Here is a 14,947-nt window from a genome sequence, read left to right as displayed (position 1 = left end):
TTTCTACATGTCTGCTGACAGTGTTAGTTAAGAAAGAGTGCATTTCGTCAGGGTTATATAGTACAAGTACCCTGTGATATACATCGAGTCTTTACTGTGCATTGTTATATCTATTGAGTGTATAGCTATACATAGTACTAATCTGTTATGCTAGTCCAGTGCAGTTTTATTGCATGTCATAATTTCTGCATTGTGTAATGTGATTATGTGTGTGTGCATATAGCTGCTGTATGACCTCCATTTCATGTATCTCACTCAGATTGCTATCCCTATATTCTCTAACCTGAGGGGGCTAAGTGCGTCAGGTTTATCATTTAATATAGGTAGTTCACAGAATATACTCAATGTCAGTGGCGGAACTAGCGAGCGGTGGGCCCAGGTGCGACAAAATGCTTTGCCCCCCCCCCCCCCCACATCCCATCCAAGTCCACCCCCTCACCCCTGGAGAGGATCTGGTGAGGGGGACCTTCTCAGGGCCAGAGAAATGGATACCTAGCAACAGTGCTGTAACTAGACATTTTAGCACTGTGGGCAAGAAACGGCATCGGAGCCCCACCCCTGCATGCAAAACAGGGGCAGTGCGTGCCGTAGGCGCGCGCAAAAATACATAGCGGCGTGGCTTCGTGGGGAAGGGGTGTGGCCACAAAATAATACCAATTCATAAAACGGTGCACAGTAGTCTCCATTATTCAAATTACGCCACACAGTAGCATCACTACACCAGGTAGAGACCCTTTTACACCTTACAGTGGACAGATTCCTCTTTTTACACATTACGGCAGACAGTGTCCCCTTTTTACACATTACGGCAGACAGCGTCCCCCTTTTTACACATTACGGCAGACAGCGTCCCCCTTTTTACACATTATGGCAGACAGCGTCCCCTTTTTTACACATTACGGCAGACAGCGTGCACTTTTTACACATTACGGCAGACAGCGTCCCCCTTTTTACACATTACGGTAGACAGCGTGCACTTTTTACACATAACGGCAGACAGCGTCCCCTTTTTACACATAACGGCAGACAGCGTGCCCTTGTTACACATAGCGGCAGACAGCGTACACTTTTTACACATAACGGCAGACAGCGTGCCCTTGTTAAACATAGCGGCAGACAGCGTACACTTTTTACACATAACGGCAGACAGCGTCCCCCTTTTTACACATTACGGCAGACAGCGTGCACTTTTTACACATAACGGCAGACAGCGTCCCCTTTTTACACATTACGGCAGACAGCGTGCCCTTGTTACACATTACGGCAGACAGCGTCCCCCTTTTTACACATTACGGCAGGCAGATTCCCCCTTTTTACACATAGCGGCAGGCAGATTCCCCATTTTTACACATAGCGGCAGGCAGTCCCCCCTTTTTACACATTGCGGCAGGCAGATTCCCCCTTTTTACACATTGCGGCAGGCAGTCCCCCGTTTTTACACATTGCGGCAGGCAGTCCCCCATTTTTACACATAGCGGCAGGCAGTCCCCCGTTTTTACACATTGCGGCAGGCAGTCCCCCATTTTTACACATAGCGGCAGGCAGATTCCCCCTTTTTACACATTGCGGCAGGCAGATTCCCCCTTTTTACACATAGCGGCAGGCAGTCCCCCGTTTTTACACATTGCGGCAGGCAGTCCCCCATTTTTACACATAGCGGCAGGCAGTCCCCCGTTTTTACACATTGCGGCAGGCAGTCCCCCATTTTTACACATAGCGGCAGGCAGTCCCAAGAAAGAAAGAAAGAAAGAAAGAAAGAAAGAAAGAAAGAAAGAAAGAAAGAAAGAAAGAAAGAAAGAAAGAGACAGAAAGAAAGAGACAGAAAGAAAGAATTATACTTACCCTCTCCGGCGTCTCCGCTGGCTCAGGCTCCTCGGTGCAGCATCAGACGATTCCCGGGCTGGAGAGAAGGAGGAGGAGGGAGGTGGAGGAGGGAGCCGCAGCAGCGCTGTGTCATTGGTGGAGGCGCTGCTGCTGCTGCCCCTCTGCTTCCCTATAGGCTGTTCTCGGAAGACAGCCTATAGTGAAGCAGAGAGGCAGCAGCAGCAGCGCCTCCACCAGTAGTAAAGCGCTGCTGCGGCTCCCTCCTTCGGCTCCCTCCTCCTCCTTCTCACCCGTACCGCTGCTCCTCTCCTCTCTCCGGGCGGCTGTGCGCTGCGGGCAGCGGTTGCCCGCAGAGCACAGCGGCATGTAATGAGTCAGTTTGACTCATTACATGCTTTGGGCCCCTGGACAGAGGCGGGCCCCAGTGCAACGCACTGGTTGGACTGACAGTAGTTCCGCCTCTGCTCAGTGTGTATTTTTCTCTGTGATTTTTAGTCATGATATACCTCTTGAATTCCCTTGTTTGTGATGATACACTACACAGGGGGTTCTTGTCAGGTATTGTGCTGCTGATATTGTACTGTGTTGCCTTGCATTGAACTTTCGGATATGTCAGCTACAAAGGGCAATGGTGCTGGAGCTGATCCCACATTGCGTGGTGGTGACGCTGCAGACACATTTGAGGAAAACATAGCAGCTGAGGGTTCAGGTTCTGGCGGATCCTTACCTCCAAGTGAGACTGTAGCAACGGGGGTTCAAAATGACCCACCTTGGGCTACCTTCTCCACGCTATTGAATACGCGGGTAACTAGACTAACGCCCCCTATGGGACCTCCTGTACTGGTACAACCGCTTATGGTCCTCGCGGTTAACCCACTATGGGCAGGTCAACTGTCTGCTCAGTTACAGCAATTGAACCAATCACTGACTACTCAGAAGTCTAACCCTCACCCGCCTAAGACCAAGGAGTCATCGTCTGATGAGGATGGCGTTTATACTGACCCCACAGATTCTGATACCAACGCTTCTGATGGGGAATCTGTTTCACAGGTGGATGTTCCTGACTTGTTGGAGGCTATCAGGACCATTCTTCAAATTACTGATGACCCGGAGAAACCGGACAGGTGGTGAAACAAGTTTTACCTCATTTTGACCATTTAGCTGACATACGTCAGGAGTCCTAGGAAAATCCAGGAAAGAAACTCACGCCTCACAAGAAGATGCTGACTCGCTACCCCCTCGCAGCGGAGCTAAGTAAAAATTGGTAAACACCCCCGCCAGTGGATTCGCAGGTGGCGCGGCTGGTGGTATCCTCAGCTCTGCAGGTAACTACCGTCACTTCTCTGAAAGAACGGACGGATAAGCATGTGGAGGGTTGTTTAAAGGCAATTTACATCCTAACTGTTGCTGCGCAAAGGCCCACCATTGCAGCGACATGGGCTGCAGAGGCTGTTGAAGCGTGGGCTCAGGAGCTGGAGGCGGAGTTGCCTTCCAATGCTTCTGATCATGCTAGAGAATGTCTGTCTTATATTGTCACAGCTTCTCATTACATTAAGGAGGCAGCTTCTGATGCCGGTATTCTGGCGGCCAAGGCTTCTACTACGTCCATTTTGGCTCGCCGGATTCTCTGGTTATGGTCCTGGTCTGTGGATCTGGACTCTAAGAAAACCCTGGAGGTACTCTCTTTTAAGGGAGACATTCTTTTCGGAGAAGACCTCAACAAGATAGTGGCTGACTTAGCTTTTGCTAAAACAGCATGTCTACCTAGTACTGCTCCTTTGGTGCCGAAGGCTAAGAGTACTCCATTTCGCTCCTTTCGTCCTTCAGGGAAAGCAAAAGGTCAGGCGTACCCGATACAGGTTCGTACTTCCAAACCCAATAAGCCCAAACCCAAACGGGCCTGGGCTGCCCGTCAGCCTGCTTCCAAAACTGACAAGCCTACCGCATGACGGGGCGGGCCTCCCTCTGGGTGGGGGGCCGACTTCTAGGGTATACCCAGGAATGGTTTAGGACCACTTCCCATGCCTGGGTACGGGAAGTCGTCATTCGAGGTTACGCCGTATCCTTCAAGAATCGTCCCCCTCATCGATTTTGCCTGACAGACGTCCCTTCGGATAAGGTGAAGGCAAAAACTCTTCATTCAGTGGTACAGTCCCTCCTGGACACAGGAGTGGTAGTACAGGTGCCTCTGGCTCAGAGAGGCAAGGGGTACTATTCACCGCTGTTCCTAGTCCCGAAACCGAATGGGTCATCCCGGCCCATTCTCAACCTCAAGTCCTTGAACAAATTTGTGAGGGTCTCCAAGTTTCGTATGGAAACTCTTCGCTCTATTGTTCTGGCCTTGGAACCTGGGGATTATATGGTCTCCCTGGACATACAGGATGCTTACCTGCATATTCCCATTGCAGTGTCGCATCAGCAGTACCTGAGGTTTGCGGTTGGCAACCTCCATTACCAATTTCAGGCGTTACCTTTTGGTTTGACCTCGGCTCCGTGAGTCTTCACCAAGGTCATGGCGGTAATGATGGCTGTGCTCCGCTGTCAAGGGGTCAGGATCCTACCGTACCTGGACGACTTGTTGATCCTGGTAAATTCCTCAGAAATTCTCCTACGCCATCTGGATCTGACTATCCAGTTTCTGCAAGCCCACGGGTGGCTCGTCAACTGGAAGAAATCTTCCCAGGTCCCTGCTCAGAGCATGGTGCACCTGGGGGCGTTGTTGGACAGTCACAACCAGCGGTTGTTCTTGTCTCAGGAGAAAATCCTGAAGCTTCAGGACAGGATTTGATGCTTCATATCTCGTCCGCAAGTGTTGATACATTTGACAATGCAAGTGCTAGGTCTCATGGTGTCGGCTTTCGACATGGTGGAGTATGCTCAATTCCATTCCCGCCCTCTGCAGAAGCTGATTCTTGCCAAGTAGGACAGCCTGCCTCACCGGATCAGGTCTCAAATGATCTCCTTGTCTCCGGAGGTCCGTCTGTCACTGAGCTTGTGGCTTCAGGACCAACGATTGAGCAGAGGTCGTCCCTTCTGGATCTCCAACTGGGTCCTTCTGACGACGGATGCCAGTTTGAGTGGTTGGGGCGTGGTGTTGGTCTCTCCTCCCGATAAACATTCTGGAATTGCAAGCGGTGTTCAACTCATTGAACTTGGCCCAGCTTTTAATACAGAACAGGCCTGTTCAAGTACAGTCAGACAACGCCACCACGTTGGCGTACATCAATCATCAAGGCGGCACTCAACGCCGCATGGCATTGAGGGAAGTATCACGGATTCTTCAGTGGTTGGAACGCCATCTGCCAGCCATATCGGCAGTGTTCATTCCGGGGGTCCTAAACTGGAAAGCGGACTTTCTCAGTTGTCAGGATGTACACGCCGGAGAGTGGAGCCTAAATCCAGAAGTGTTTCAACTCCTCGTGGACAAGTGGGGCCTTCCAGATGTGGACCTGATGGCATCTTGACACAATTGCAAGGTTCTGGTCTTTAGAGCAAGGACAAGGGATCCTCAAGCAGCGTTCGTGGACGCACTGGCAATTCCATGGAACTTTTGGCTGCCATACGTGTTCCCTCCGGTGTCACTCCTGCCCAGAGTAATAAGAAAGTTCAAGCAAGAAGTAGGAATCCTACTTCTGATCGCTCCAGCGTTGCCCAGATGGAATTGGTTCTCAGACCATCAGGGTCTCTCGATAGAGCGTCCCCTTCTACTTCCGCGTTGCCCAGATCTCCTCATTCAGGGCCCCTGTGTATGTCAGGATTCAGCCCGATTGGCTTTGATGGCGTGGCTCTTGAAGCTTCCGTCTTAAGGGCCAAAGGATTTTCTGAGGCGGTCATTCAAACCATGTTGAAGGCCCGGAAACCGACTTCTTCTCGGATTTATCATAGGGTCTGGAATTCTTACTTTGCTTGGTGCGCATCTAACAATCATGACGCATACAAGTTAAGTACGGCCAAACTTTTGGCCTTTCTACAACAGGGCCTGGACTTGGGCCTTCGTCTGGCCTCCATCAAGGTTCATATTTCTGCCTTGTCGGTTTGGTTCCAGAGAAAAATGGCAACTTTACTTGATGTTCATACATTTACTCAGGGTGTGTTGCGGATTCAACCTCCTTACGTCCCGCCTGTGGCTCCTTGGGACTTGTCGGTGGATCTGGAGGCGTTGCAAGGGTCTCCGTTTGAGCCTCTTGAATCGGCAGACCTTAAGTGGCTTTCTCTTAAGGTGTTGTTTCTGCTGGCTATTGCCTCTGCCAGACTTGTGTCGGATTTGGGTGCTTTGTCCTGTAAGTCACCATATCTGATTTTTCACTGTGACCGGGCGGTTCTTAGAACACGTCCCAGGTACCTACCTTAGGTGGTGTCTTCTTTCCACCTTAATCAGGAGATTGTGGTTACGGCCTTTGCCTCTCCTGAATTGTCTTCCAAAGAGCGGTCTTTGGATGTGGTACGGGCCCTCCGTATCTATGTGAAGAGGACAGCTCCTATCAGGAAGTCTGATTCTCTCTTTGTACTATTTGGTTTTCACAAACGTGGCTGGCCTGCTCACAAGCAGACCTTGGCCAGATGGATTAGAATGGTGATTGCACAAGCTTTTGTACAGGCTGGTCATCCAGCTCCTGCTACTATAAAGGCCCATTCTACTCTATCTGTTGGACCCTCTTGGGCGGCCCGCCGCGGTGCGACACTTGAGCAATTGTGCAAGGTGGCTACGTGGTCCTCAGTGAACACGTTCATAAGGTTCTATGCCTTCGATACTTCCGCCTCCCAGGGTGCTTCCTTTGGATGCTGGGTTCTTGTGTCCGCTACAGTGCGTCCCCTCCCATAAGTAACTGCTTTAGGACATCCCTAATGTCATTCCCTGTGGAGCCCAGTGTACCCCGCAGCAGAAAACGAGATTTATGGTAAGAACTTACCGTTGTTAAATATCTTTCTGCGAGGTACACTGGGCTCCACAGGGATCCCACCCTGATGCACTTAGCTTCTTTGGGTTGGTATGGGATTAGCCGCTGACACTTTCTCCTGTCATGAGAATGTGGTGTATGTGACTACTGACAGTTGTCGTCTCTTTTGCCTGCTACTGCATTGTACTGGTTAACAAAAACTGAGCTTCTGTGCACGAAGGCGGGGTTATAGAGGAGGCGGAGCTATGCATTCTGGGAAGATGGTCAAAGCTTTGAGCCTGTTGGTGCCTCGGATCAAGATCCTACTCTACACTCCCAATGTCATTCCCTGTGGAGCCCAGTGTACCCCGCAGAAAGAGATTTAACAACGGTAAGTTCTTACCATAAATCTCGTTTTTCCACCAGTCATACGAGGAATCATCAAAAGAGTAAATAAAACAAAGATTAAAATCACTGGAGGGGTGGTGAGGGTGGTCTGCTCTCTGGCCGGCCGATCAGCTGTATGCAGTAATCCGGAATGCAGTAAAAGGGCTGGCCGGCACTTTACTGCATCCTAGCTGACCACACACACATCAGCTGATCGGCTGGCCAGAGAGGAGACCACCACTCACCCCCCTCCGGTGAGTTTAATCTTTATTTTATTTACTCTTTAAAAAAACTGGGTGCAGGAGGGCTAGGGCAGCAGCGGGAGGCAGAGCAGAGGTGGCGGGATGGGTGATTCGGGCTGCTGGTGACTAGAGATCGCAGTGGGGAGCATTAGCTGGGAAGCGGGGAGCAGTAGTTCGGGACAGGAGGCAGCCTGCACTTGACTGATCAGCCTGTGGTCTATGTAGAAACATAGAGCTGATCACACTGCCCCGGTCCCCCCGTCCCTGCACAGTGTTCTCTGTTGGGGGCAGAGATATCAGTGCTGGAGGCTGCATACCGCAGTTGAGACTAGAGATGTGCACCGGAAATTTTTCGGGTTTTGTGTTTTGGTTTTGGATTCGGTTCCGCGGCCGTGTTTTGGATTCGTACGCGTTTTGCCAAAACCTCCCTGAAATTTTTTTGTCGGATTCGGGTGTGTTTTGGATTCGGGTGTTTTTTTTACAAAAAACCCTCAAAAACAGCTTAAATCATAGAATTTGGGGGTCATTTTGATCCCATAGTATTATTAACCTCAATAACCACAATTTCCACTCATTTCCAGTCTATTCTGAACACATCACACCTCACAATATTATTTTTAGTCCTAAAATTTGCACCGAGGTCGCTGGATGGCTAAGCTAAGCGACACAAGTGGCCGACACAAACACCTGGCTCATCTAGGAGTGGCACTGCAGTGTCAGGCAGGATGGCACTTCAAAAAAATAGTCCCAAAACAGCACATGATGCAAAGAAAAAAAGAGGCGCACCAAGGTCGCTGTGTGACTAAGCTAAGCGACACAAGTGGCCGTCACAAACACCTGGCCCATCTAGGAGTGGCACTGCAGTGTCAGACAGGATGGCACTTCAAAAAAATTGTCCCCAAACAGCAGATGATGCAAAGAAAAAAAGAGGCGCACCAAGGTCGCTGTGTGACTAAGCTAAGCGACACAAGTGGCCGACACAAACACCTGGCCCATCTAGGAGTGGCACTGCAGTGTCAGACAGGATGGCACTTAAAAAAAATAGTCCCCAAACAGCACATGATGCAAAGAAAAAAAGAGGCGCACCAAGGTCGTTGTGTGACTAAGCTAAGCGACACAAGTGGCCGACACAAACACCTGGCCCATCTAGGAGTGGCACTGCAGTGTCAGACAGGATGGCACTTAAAAAAAATAGTCCCCAAACAGCACATGATGCAAAGAAAAAAAGAGGCGCACCAAGGTCGTTGTGTGACTAAGCTAAGCGACACAAGTGGCCGACACAAACACCTGGCCCATCTAGGAGTGGCACTGCAGTGTCAGACAGGTTGGCACTTCAAAAAAATAGTCCCAAAACAGCACATAATGCAAAGAAAAAAAGAGACGCACCAAGGTCGCTGTGTGACTAAGCTAAGCGACACAAATGGCCAACACAAACACCTGGCCCATCTAGGAGTGGCACTGCAGTGTCAGATAGGATGGCACTTCAAAAAAAATAGTCCCCAAACAGCACATGATGCATAGAAAAAAAGAGACGCACCAAGGTCGCTGTGTGACTAAGCTAAGCGACACAAGTGGCCGACACAAACACCTGGCCCATCTAGGAGTGGCACTGCAGTGTCAGACAGGATGGTAGATTTAAAAAATAGTCCCCAAACAGCACATGATGCAAGAAAAAAAGAGGTGCAATGAGGTAGCTGTGTGACTAAGCTAAGCGACCCAAGTGGCCGACACAAACACCTGGCCCATCTAGGAGTGGCACTGCAGTTTTCTAGCGAGAGGATGAGTGCTTCCATCCTCATGTGAATCTGAACCACTAGCCATGAACATAGGCCAAGGCCTCAGCCGTTCCTTGCCACTCCGTGTCGTAAATGGCATATTGGCAAGTTTACGCTTCTCATCAGACGCTTTTAATTTAGATTTTTGGGTCATTTAACTGAACTTTTGTTTTTTGGATTTTACATGCTCTCTACTATGACATTGGGCATCGGCCTTGGCAGACGACGTTGATGGCATTTCATCGTCTCGGCCATGACTAGTGGCAGCAGCTTCAGCATGAGGTGGAATTGGATTTTGATCTTTCCCTATTTTAACCTCCACATTTTTGTTCTCCATTTTTTAATGTGTGGAATTATATGCCAGTATCAATAGCAATGGCCTACTACTATATATACTGCGCACAACTGAAATGCACCACAGGTATGGATGGATAGTATACTTGACGACACAGAGGTAGGTAGAGCAGTGGCCTTCCGTACCGTACTGCTATATATACTGGTGGTCACTGTCAGCAAACTGCAAAACTAAAGTGCACCACAGGTATAGAATCTACATGGATAGTATACTTGACGGCACAGAGGTAGGTAGAGCAGTGGCCTTCCGTACCGTACTGCTATATATACTGGTGGTCACTGTCAGCAAACTGCAAAACTAAAATGCACCACAGGTATAGAATCTAGATGGATAGTATACTTGACGACACAGAGGTAGGTAGAGCAGTGGCCTTCCGTACCGTACTGCTATATACTGGTGGTCACTGTCAGCAAACTGCAAAACTAAAATGCACCACAGGTATAGAATCTAGATCAGGGCTGGCCAAACCGGTCCTCGAGATCTACCAACAGTTCACATTTTCCAGACTACCTAGCTGGTGTACAGGTGTAGTCATTACTAATTAAGATGTGCTGCATTCATTCCTAACTGACAATTCTACAGATCTCCAGGAGGCCTGGAAAACATGCACTGTTGGTAGATCTCGAGGACCGGTTTGGCCAGCCCTGATCTAGATGGATAGTATACTTGACGACACAGAGGTAGGTAGAGCAGTGGCTTTCCGTACCGTACTGCTATATATACTGGTGGTCACTGTCAGCAAACTGCAAAACTAAAATGCACCACAGGTATAGAATCTAGATGTGTATGTGTGTTGAGCAATAGATGTGTAGGCGCTAACTCTAGAAAATGAATGTGAGATGGAAACTTCCCTTTAATTATTGTATATCAAGGCGATGTATAGTTCCTCCAAGGTCCTGTCTCAAGCCTATCTTCTACCAGATTCAACTCGAATAGTCCCCGAATTCATATGGAAAGGAAAGGAAAAAAACCATATGGTGTAGTACGTACAGGTAACAAGTGATGTATATACTGTGGAAAGTCTCTTCCCAAAGTGACACCTGAACAGTGGTGTGCGGAACAGAGACACTAGCCCAATTACCAGATATATTAATTCAATCAGGCGTGTAACACTATCCCTTTCAATTGATCCAGATGTTAACTCCGCAGAGCCCGAACCCAGTGCTTCTCAGAATTTCAGACCTCTTCCCCAAATAACTCCATACACAGTGGCACACTGATATTATAAATGGCTCAATTACCAGACTCAGATGTACGTTCAGCATGTGTCAACGTCCTTTGTGATGTTCATGGACGACAATTTCAACCAACAAACCGGCCCAGATAGAGCATCAATTCACATAGATAAAAAATATATGAAAGAAACGCATAGCATAATATATGCTATGCGTTTCTTTCATATATTTTTTATCTATGTGAATTGATGCTCTATCTGGGCCGGTTTGTTGGTTGAAATTGTCGTCCATGAACATCACAAAGGACGTTGACACATGCTGAACGTACATCTGAGTCTGGTAATTTAGCCATTTATAATATCAGTGTGCCACTGTGTATGGAGTTATTTGGGGAAGAGGTCTGAAATTCTGAGAAGCACTGGGTTCGGGCTCTGCGGAGTTAACATCTGGATCAATTGAAAGGGATAGTGTTACACGCCTGATTGAATTCATATATCTGGTAATTGGGCTAGTGTCTCTGTTCCGCACACCACTGTTCAGGTATCACTTTGGGAAGAGACTTACCACAGTATATACATCACTTGTTACCTGTACGTACTACACCATATGGTTTTTTTCCTTTCCTTTCCATATGAATTCGGGGACTATTCGAGTTGAATCTGGTAGAAGATAGGCTTGAGACAGGACCTTGGAGGAACTATACATCGCCTTGATATACAATAATTAAAGGGAAGTTTCCATCCCACATTCATTTTCTAGAGTTAGCGCCTACACATCTATTGCTCAACACACATACAAATCTAGAACCAGGGGTTTTGGAGGGATTCCCCTATCTGCAAATAGAGACGGGCTTCTAACAATAAGCGCACATTAGGACAACCCTACATCCTTAACATATAGAATCTAGATGGATAGCATACTTGACGACACAGAGGTAGGTAGAGCAGTGGCCTTCCGTACCGTATTGCTATATATACTGGTGGTCACTGTCAGCAAACTGCAAAACTAAAATGCACCACAGGTATAGAATCTAGATGGATAGTATACTTTACGACACAGATGTAGGTAGAGCAGTGGCCTTCCGTACCGTACTGCTATATATACTGGTGGTCACTGTCAGCAAACTGCAAAACTAAAATGCACCACAGGTATAAATCTAGATGGATAGTATACTTGACGACACAGAGGTAGCTAGAGCAGTGGCCTTCCGTACCGTACTGCTATATATACTGGTGGTCACTGTCAGCAAACTGCAAAACTAAAATGCACCACAGGTATAGAATCTAGATGGATAGTATACTTGACAACACAGAGGTAGGTAGAGCAGTGGCCTTCCGTACCGTACTGCTATATATACTGGTGGTCACTGTCAGCAAAACTCTGCACTGTACTCCTCCTATATAATACTGCTGGTCCCCAGTCCCCACAATAAAGCAGTGTGAGCACAGATATATGCAGCACACTGAGCACAGATATGGAGTGTTTTTCAGGCAGACAACGTATAATACTGGTGGTCAATGGTCAACATAACTCTGCACTGTACTCCTCCTATATAATACTGCTGGTCCCCAGTCCCCACAATAAAGCAGTGTGAGCACAGATATATGCAGCACACTGAGCACAGATATGGAACGTTTTTCAGGCAGACAACGTATAATACTGGTGGTCACTGGTCAGCAAAACTCTGCACTGTACTCCTCCTATATAATACTGCTAGTCCCCAGTCCCCACAATAAAGCAGTGTGAGCACAGATATATGCAGCACACTGAGCACAGATATGGAGCATTTTTCAGGCAGACAACGTATAATACTGGTGGTCACTGGTCAGCAAAACTCTGCTCTGTACTCCTCCTATAGAATACTGCTGGTCCCCAGTCCCCACAATAAAGCAGTGTGAGCACAGATATATGCAGCACACTGAGCACAGATATGGAGCGTTTTTCAGGCAGAGAACGGATAAAACTGGTGGTCACTGATCAGCAAAACTCTGCACTGTACTCCTCCTATATAATACAGCTGCTCCCCAGTCTCCACAATTAAGCAATAAGCACAAATATTTGCAGCAACATTAATAAACGGAGAGGACGCCAGCCAAGTCCTCTCCCTAACATTTCCAATGCACGAGTGAAAATGGCGGCGACGCGTGGCTCCTTATATAGAATCCGAATCTCGCGAGAATCCAAAAGCGGGATGATGACGTTTGGGCGCGCTCGGGTTAACCGAGCCATACGGGAGAATCCGAGTATGCCTCGGACCCGTGTAAAATGGGTGAAGTTCGGGGGGGTTCGGTTTCTGAGGAACCGAACCCGCTCATCACTAGTTGAGAGTTGAGACCTGTGTTTTCGCCAGCCTGTAAATGCGGCCCAGATCACATTTCCCTCTATAAGTATGGGGAATGCAATCTGGGTTACTAAAAGAAGTGAATTAAGGGTTTGGATCAGTTTTTCATGAAAACTGCTCCAAAAGCCCATTAATACATTCAGGTGATACTAAAATAATGTGAAAAGTGTGTGAAAACACCCCTGTTCAGTTTTTTTTAGTATAAATAATGTTAATAAATACAGGGGCAAATGCAGGATTTCGAAAGGGGGGTTTCCAGATACAGAGTGTGTGTGTGTGTGTGTGTGTGTGTGTGTGTGTGTGTGTGTGTGTGTGTGTGTGTGTGTGTGTGTGTGTGTGTGTGTGTGTGTATTTTTTACTTAAATAGTGTGGTCACAATGCCACTGGCACCGCGGATGTATGAGTGCTGTGGGTTCTTGCCTATTGTTTATATAAAAATTTTGTGGTTGCACTCTTTCTTGCACCCCTATTGTCCATATGTAACTTAAATGTTAAGAAATTCCCCAGGTGTTTTATCTGATATTCTTGGGTGTGGTTCCTGTCTCTTTAAAAGAGTGGGACAGGGCCTAAACACATGATATAAGCATGCTGTGTATTTAAAATCCAAAAGATGCCTGTGAGCATTGCTCAGATTTGTGTAAGTCAGTGTAGGGACTGACCAAATGGGAATGGCCGTGAAGGGGCTGGTCAGCTTAACAAACTATCAAACTATTGCAATATTTTGGAACTAACATTCCCTGAATTCAGATGAATTACAGTTTGAAGTGTTAATATTAGGTGAGTGCTGAATTTGTATGATTTTTTATATGTGTGTGTGTGTGTGTGTGTGTGTGTGTGTGTGTGTGTGTGTGTGTATATATATATATATGTGTGTGTGTGTATATATATATATTTATATATATATAATTGTATATATATAGATCTGTGACTCTGTGCCTGTGTGTATAACGCTGGGTGGAGTCACAGCTCTGGGCGGAGTCATAGTCACAGATCTGGCCTAATAGATAGGACCCATACCCGGGATCTCCAGCCTGCTGCCAGAGTAGCTCAGGACTACTAATTGAGCAATGCAGGATCCAGGCGTGCAAGGAGGGGGGAACGGCGACCCAGTGGCACAGGGAGGGTGCGTCAGCTGTCTCCATCTGTCATGCATCTCTTCCCGTCCTCGGTGCGGCGGCCGTGCACGAGGGGGAGGCCGCGATGGGGATAGCAGCAGCAACGGCGGTGCCGCGTGACAGTCGCCGTACAATCACAGCGCTCTGCCGCCATCTGCTCAGCGTGCTACACAGCACAGAGCAATGCACAGCAGCAGTCCCCCTCGCTGGCCTGTAAACCCTGTACGCCCATAGAGGCCCCGGCTCCTGCACACCTGCTGCAGAAGGGACGGTGTGGCCCATGACCTTCTCAGAGCCCATCCACGTCTTCTTCTGGTGCAGCAAGTTCCCCGTCAGAGCCCCCCACTCCTTCGTCCGCAGAGGGGGGAGGAGGAGCGGTGTGGTGTGTAGAAAACAAAGCAGCAGCAGAGGAGGGGGAGGTGTCACACAGGCCCTGCCCTACCCCCTCTCTGGTGCTAGGTCACGCCCTGCCCACCAGTCACGCAGCACCCCTCCTGCCAGAGAGAGAGAGTGGCTTACTGCCAGGCTGTCTGGGGGCTGAGGATGTCCTCCCCTCGCTGCTCAAGGCACACATTGCAGCACTGGGTGCAGGGAGGGTCACACCTTCTATGTAGCTTCCTCCATATTTTGTGCCATTCTGCTGTGGACAGTGGTGGTACCCAGTCACTTGGGCTAAGGGAAGCCTCCACAGGACATCTAATTCACACTCGCCCTCCCCCCAAACGCGGCACCCCCGCACACGCCCCTCCGCCACCCGCTGCACCCCCACAGCCGCCTCTCCCCTACCCGCAGTGCCCACGGACCCCCTTCCCCATCCGCGGCACCCCCGCGCGCGACTCTCCCCCACTCGCGGCAG

Source organism: Pseudophryne corroboree, chromosome 1, assembly GCF_028390025.1.
Source record: "Pseudophryne corroboree isolate aPseCor3 chromosome 1, aPseCor3.hap2, whole genome shotgun sequence".
In the NCBI taxonomy this organism is placed as follows: Eukaryota; Metazoa; Chordata; class Amphibia; order Anura; family Myobatrachidae; genus Pseudophryne; species Pseudophryne corroboree.
The sequence above is the reverse complement of the archived record's forward strand: the minus strand, read 5'-3'. Positions refer to the sequence as shown.